General features: G+C 40.6%; 1 pseudogene across 1 annotated transcript; it reads left to right on the top strand.

Annotated features, from left to right (window-relative positions):
* Window positions 1–2,782: 2,782 nt before the first annotated feature.
* On the top strand, window positions 2,783–5,956 carry LOC311168819 (annotated as a pseudogene). The gene is made up of 2 exons: window positions 2,783–3,045; window positions 5,397–5,956. The product of its transcript is annotated as an uncharacterized misc_RNA (transcript).
* Window positions 5,957–6,297: the final 341 nt, after the last annotated feature.

Raw genomic sequence — 6,297 nt, 5'->3', positions numbered from 1 at the left:
CTACTGAAATACACTGCTGAGGGGAGCATCGGGCAAGCCAGGAGAGGTCTGCTGCCCCATGTGGGTCACCTCCATGGCCAGGGATTGAACCCTGCTGCAGTAGCTGCGGATTGCTGCATAGTGCTGACACTTAACCCCTTGTGCCACCCGGGAGGCCCCACAGAGTTTTATAACCAACACCACAATTTAATTTTAGACCATTTTCATCATCTCAAAAAACAATTCTGTATCCATCAGAATTCATTCCCTTAGTCCACCCCCTCAGCTCTAGGCAACCACTAATCTAATTGCTGTCTGTAAATTTGTCTATTGCGGACATAGCATATAAATAGAATCATACAACTTGTGGTCTGTTATGAGTGATTTGTTTCCTAACATGTTTTCAAAGTGTAACATATCAGTATTCCGTTCTTTTTTATTGCTGGATAATATTCCATTGCATGGATTATACCATCTTTTACTTATGCATCTGCCAGTTTATGGACATTTGGGTTGTTTCCACTTTTTGACTATTATAATTAGTGCTGCTGAATATTCATGAACAAGTTTTTATCTGGATGTATGTTTTCATTTCTCCTGTGTTAGGTACTAAGTAATAGAATTACTGGGTCTTTTATTAATTCTGTGTTTAACATTTTGAGGGATTACCAGAATGTTCACACTCCTCACCATTAAATGGAACATTATAGTCACCTTCACCTAAGAATAAAGAAAGACTAATGAGTGAAAATACTGTCCTTATAATTGATGAATAGAATGTTACTAAAATTATGATCAGGAAGTTTCTAACATACAAATAGAGTCTTGATTTTTCAAGAGCAAGAAACAGGTCTTGACCCAGGGAATTTTTTCTTTTCATTATTCACCTCTTGAGGCTCTCTGATCTTTTCTTTCTTGACAGGTCTAAACATGACCACCAGCAAAATGGTTTCACATTCCTTTGAAGCATATTTTTTCTGACTACATTGAGATACTCCCACTAAGAATTTTTATGATTGCTAAGCATTCCTAGACCCAAACAGAGTAGACATTCCACTTAGATGATTTATGAAGTTTAGTTTTATAAGCCATGATCTTCAATTAGTCAAATAATCAAGTATTTCTTGAGCAATTACTGCAAAAGTGAGGACAATGGAGGAGGAATGGCAGAGTTCCTGTCTTGGAGGAGTTTATAATACAGTTGGGGAAGAGAATAAAATCACAATTCAAAATATCACGCGAGTGCCCAAATATCTTCAGCAACTCATTGACTGTAGAGCAGTAGTCAAACATTTCCAAATCATAGCAAATAATGACTATGATGATATTTATATAGATATTAGGATAAACAAAGAAAGCTTGGGGAGGAGATAACCCTGGCCTGGGATGTCCAGGCACCCCCACCCTTCCTGAAGTGGGTCACTATCTCCACTCCATTATAATTCAGTGGGGGGGTAGGGGGGCACATGAATATTCCAGCATGATTGGGGAAAACACTGGCCCACAGAATACAGTTTCAAATATTTTTTTGCTTGGTATTCTAACACTGAGCAAACTGGCTTTAATCTATCTTTCCAACCATTTCTCCAATGAACCCCCAATATTGCTCCCCTCAGCAGTGTTTTCAGTCATCTGCCTGTTCTGCTCCCTGCTCTGTCCCTGGTGAATTCTCTTACGCTCCCTCACCTCTGGCCTGTACCCCAGTTCTTGTATAAAGAAATCTTAAAAAAAAAAAAGTGATCCCTGACCCCTCCAGCCAGTGCTGAAATTTTCTGATTCCCCATCCCCAGTGTGTTGTCTCCTAAAGTAACAATTCCCAAAAAGAGCTGGAAGCAGTTGAAGGAAATCTTAACTAGATTTGCTGATGCAGGAGCAATAAACATCTGGGGGCCTGCCCATATTTTCAGGAGAGTAGAAAAAAGCATAATATCCACTCTAGTAAGATGCAGTTTTTCTCCTTTTCTGTTCTCCCTCCATTAAGGACCAAGAAGTCTCATAAATACGAGACTATGGGTCACTCTGTTATATTTTCAAGATTTCAAATCTTCAATCTGCAAATTTGGTAAGCCAAACACTGGAGAACTTCAAGTTTTTGATGTCCTTGACAAGTGCAAGTTCAGTAGGAACAGCAAAAGCTGCCCATTGGCCGAGACCTTCCTGCTCCACCTGGACCCCCAGGAGTACTGGATGTGCCCTGCAGAACACTGTCTAAATCAAACAAGAGGGAGCCCTGAGCCCATGACATCCATTCCTCTGCACTGAGCTCAGTTAATGCGCCGGACACTAAAATAATCACTGCAAATGAAATGCAAAAATGAAAACTGCATTTGCCAGCACTGCTTAAAAAAAAAAAATGTATTACTTCCTTTACAGCACCGAATATGGTCCAGAGATGCAGGATCATGCCTTGAGATGTATGTTATCACACCACGCCCACCACCTAGACAGCCACTGTCCACTGGGTTTGGGAGAGAGTACTGGGAAGTGTAGGAAGGAATTCTTTCGAAAGAGTTTGTTGGGAAATGATGGTGAGACAGACCCTCACTGGCAAGCTTAGGTAACAACAAATAATCACATCACTCGAAAATTCCCAGAGGTTATTTTCCTGAAGGCTCCTTCTCGGTACAGCCTCAACAGCCGGTATCAAACCTATGGGTGTCCAGGTGCCTTCTGACCAGCCCGCCCTGTGTCCGGTCTCCAGACAACTAGCCTGGTGGTTGTTCTCAGCATCTTGCCTCTTGTGGCCCAGACCTCCCGCTGAGCCAAAATCATCAGGCTGGATTCCGCGCTGAGTCTCCCAGAGATGCGCAGCGCCCCACTCCGGCACTGGCGGAAGGGCCCGAGGGCACAGTCGGGAAAAGCGGCAGCGCTGACAGCTGGGGCCTCAAGCCTCCAGGCCGCCAGCCCTTCTGCTGGCCTGAGCTCTGTGTTTGGTTTTGTCCTGGAGTCCAGCATTGCGTCCGGCAGTCTGCAGAAACTCCGGCCAGCGCTCTTTGGAAAGACCTACAATGAGCTGCCGTTTGCGTTGCTTTTCCCTTCCTTTTTTCCTTCCATCAAGGATTTAAGGTGGGAGTGCCTCTCAATGACACAAGTCCAGCGAGTGAAAGGAAAGTCAGACAGGGGTGGAGAAGAGAGGCAAAGAAGCAGAACACTGGAGAAGAGAGAGAGAAGAGAAGCAATCTGGCATTAAAAATCAGCATTAAACAGTAACTTTTCACTGCATCACAGGGTTGTTTCCAGAGGATTATATTTGCACGCAGGAGGCAGTGAAGGGTTGAGAATGAGAGAGAAAAACCAACCTTTGTATATAGAAATGTTTTCTGTCTGGACATCTCTTCCAGTAAACCTAAAAACACTTCGCTGGGCCTTAGATTTGTTTTCTGAAAGTTGTACTTTAAGTTTGAATACCAATGAACAAAAATTATTGTTCTTATTTTTTATGATTACTTTTCCCCCAAAACTTCCCTTTTTCAATTACAGGTATTTTTTTGTTTTCTATTTTCCTGTGCCTACTCTAATGTTCTATTTCCTTTATACTCCCAGAAGTCTTTAAATAATATTTAGTGGGTTTTTTTTTTTCATTTTCTGTTAGTTAGGTGATAACTATTTGGATATGATTCCTTAGTTCATTTGCATCTAATTTTCTGTCCACTTCCTACCAAAAGTTTATTATTTAAATCATTTTCACTGTATTTTTCCCCCTTTTACTTACAGCCTGGAATCTAAGGTGCCCAGCTTACTTTTTATTCTATTTAAAAGCCATTTCATCCTTTCCCTCCTCTCTTGGGTCATAGTGATCTGACTTTAACACTGTCCAGGTCATCTCATAATTTATAATAATCAGAAAATAAGCACTTGCACAAGTGTCTCCATTCCTAACAGATAACTATTTGCCCAAGCTGTAATTAACATCACTTTAGTAGAAATCCACAGTGAAGTGCAAAAGGGAAGAAAGTATTTTTAAAATATGCCTTCCTTATAGAAATTCAGATAGTAATGTATCGACAGATGGGGAGCCACAGGCATCAGTTAGAAGAGAATTATTCAAAACGACTGCTGTGCAAGGGGTTGGCACATAAGCTGGAGCTTTTCACATTGAGTTTTTGAACAATGAACAATTTTTATAGGCTACTGTATTGTGATTTCCCTCGTTAACAAGGATTAAATGACTATTTTACTGCACACCTAATTTTTCAAATTTCTCAAAATCCATTTAGCTCTTACACTAAATAAACCTAGGCAGCAAGTCAGATAAGTACATATATATTTATATGTTATACACACACACACACACATTCCACTAGGATGGAAAGATGATTTTGAAAGCAGAAGTGTATAATCAAAAATGTGTAATTTATGAATATATGGATATAGAGGCAATTATAATATCAATCTCCCCATGTGTATAATCACATTCCTAGTGAGGATAGGACCTATTATTTTTTAATCAAAAATAAAGAGTAAGGCAGCACTCCCACTGCCCACCTGCGCCTATGCAGGTGCCTCTTTTCACCAACTCTCTCCCTCTGCAGGGCAGCAGCTTCCTGCCTGCCCATGACCTGTCAAGGCCTCCTGCCTGCAATCATGCAGGCCTCTCTTAGCAAACCTGTCCCTTCTGGGGCAATTCTTCCTGCCTGCTTGAGTCTAAAACAGTCTTTAACTGTTTTATCTCTTCCTTCCCTAACAAACCTGCCCTTTAAATAAAAATAAATAAAAAAGTAAAACAAATGAGAATAAATAAGAGGGCATGAATAAACCTTCAAAGGTGTCAAAAAGATTTATGGAATAAATCATGGTAATGGTTTCACTACTGTACACTTGTCTCCAAGCTTATCAAGTTGTATATATTAGTTATACATAGCTTTTTTTATGTCAAAAATTAAAAGCAAAATTCATAGACATTAAAAATACTTTTTTTCACACTTCCTAAAAAAGTAGAGATATAAATATGTTTGCATGTGTCTAAAATTCCAAGAAAAATGGAACCATCTAATAGCATTTTTTATTACTATCTCAAGGAACAGGAAATTCTGTTGTCTTGTTGATGCACCAATTCAAATCAACCTATGTCTCAGGTCCCTGCACCTTACTTCTTCTCATCCCTCAGGTGTGCCTTCTACTTCTGCATCACTGAATATAGTGCTTGTGTTACTCCAAAACTGGCATGCTGCCAAGATTCCTCAAAATGTTCTTTCCTCAATTTTGTTCTCCTGGAGTACACACCGCAGATTTGGAACCACTCCTGGTTTAGTACAAGAAATTTCTCCACAGAACACCAGCTGAAAAAATGAAATGTCTCAAGGGAAACCTATTATCATTGTCATAATCAATAAGTTTCTGTACATTGAGACATTGATTCCTTCTCACAGAACACCAGCAAGATAGTGGTCAGGCGCTTTGAAGAGGTTGGCTGGTAGCCTAGGTCTCCTTTGTGCCGGGAAACTGGTCATGATTGTAGATGTTATTGATCAGAACAAGGCTTTGGTTGATGGACCTTGCACTCAGGTAAGGTGACAGGCTTTGCCTTTCAAATCATACAGCTCACTGACTGTATCCTCAAGTTCCCTCACAGCGCTGGCTAGAATTATGTCCGATAAGCCTAGTAGATGGCAGAGAACAATACAGAATGGGCAGGCACAAGATGGGCCAGGAAAAATGAAGCAAGAGAAAGGAAAGCCAAGAGGACAGATTTTGATTGAGTATAAATCATGAAGGCAGAGAAAATGAGGAAGAGAATAATCAAGCTTGAAGTTTGGAAGGATCAAAAGGCAGCTTTTCTGCTCTTTGCCTCTAAAAAAGCAGCTCTTCTGAAAGCTTCTACCAAAAAAGCACCTGCTGCTCAGGGTGCGGCTGTAGCTGCTACTGCAAAGGTAAAGATAAATACTGCAGGCAAGCAGCTTCCACCCAGAAGGTTCCTGCCCAGAAAGCTGCAGGCCAGAGAGCACCTGCTCCAAAGGCACCTGGCAAGAAATCATAAGAGCAATTATGGAAATAAAGAAGGTTCTTTTTGACATGCAAAAAAAAAAAGGGTGCAAGATAACAAGCTATCAAGTTACTAAGAATCTACTTGAAAAGACCCATGATGACAGTGCCTTTCTACTTTTCTCCTTGCTAAATGAGATGCTGCCCAATTCATGAATCATTTAATATCCCAATTAGATTTCTATATTTATTCGGATGAATGTTGTTGTTTAACAGTCTGATGGCAGGCAGCAAGGAGATCCAAAGCAAACTTCCAGCAGCATCGAGGAACAAGGAGAAAAATAGTCCAGCAAACCTTGTTGAGTTTTATCTCTACTTCTGGCTACAGTTTTCAGG

The sequence above is a fragment of the Talpa europaea genome (assembly GCF_964194135.1).
Source record: "Talpa europaea genome assembly, chromosome: 3".
In the NCBI taxonomy this organism is placed as follows: Eukaryota; Metazoa; Chordata; class Mammalia; order Eulipotyphla; family Talpidae; genus Talpa; species Talpa europaea.
Note: the sequence above shows the minus strand (reverse complement) of the source record. Positions and strands in the feature narration are given on the sequence as shown.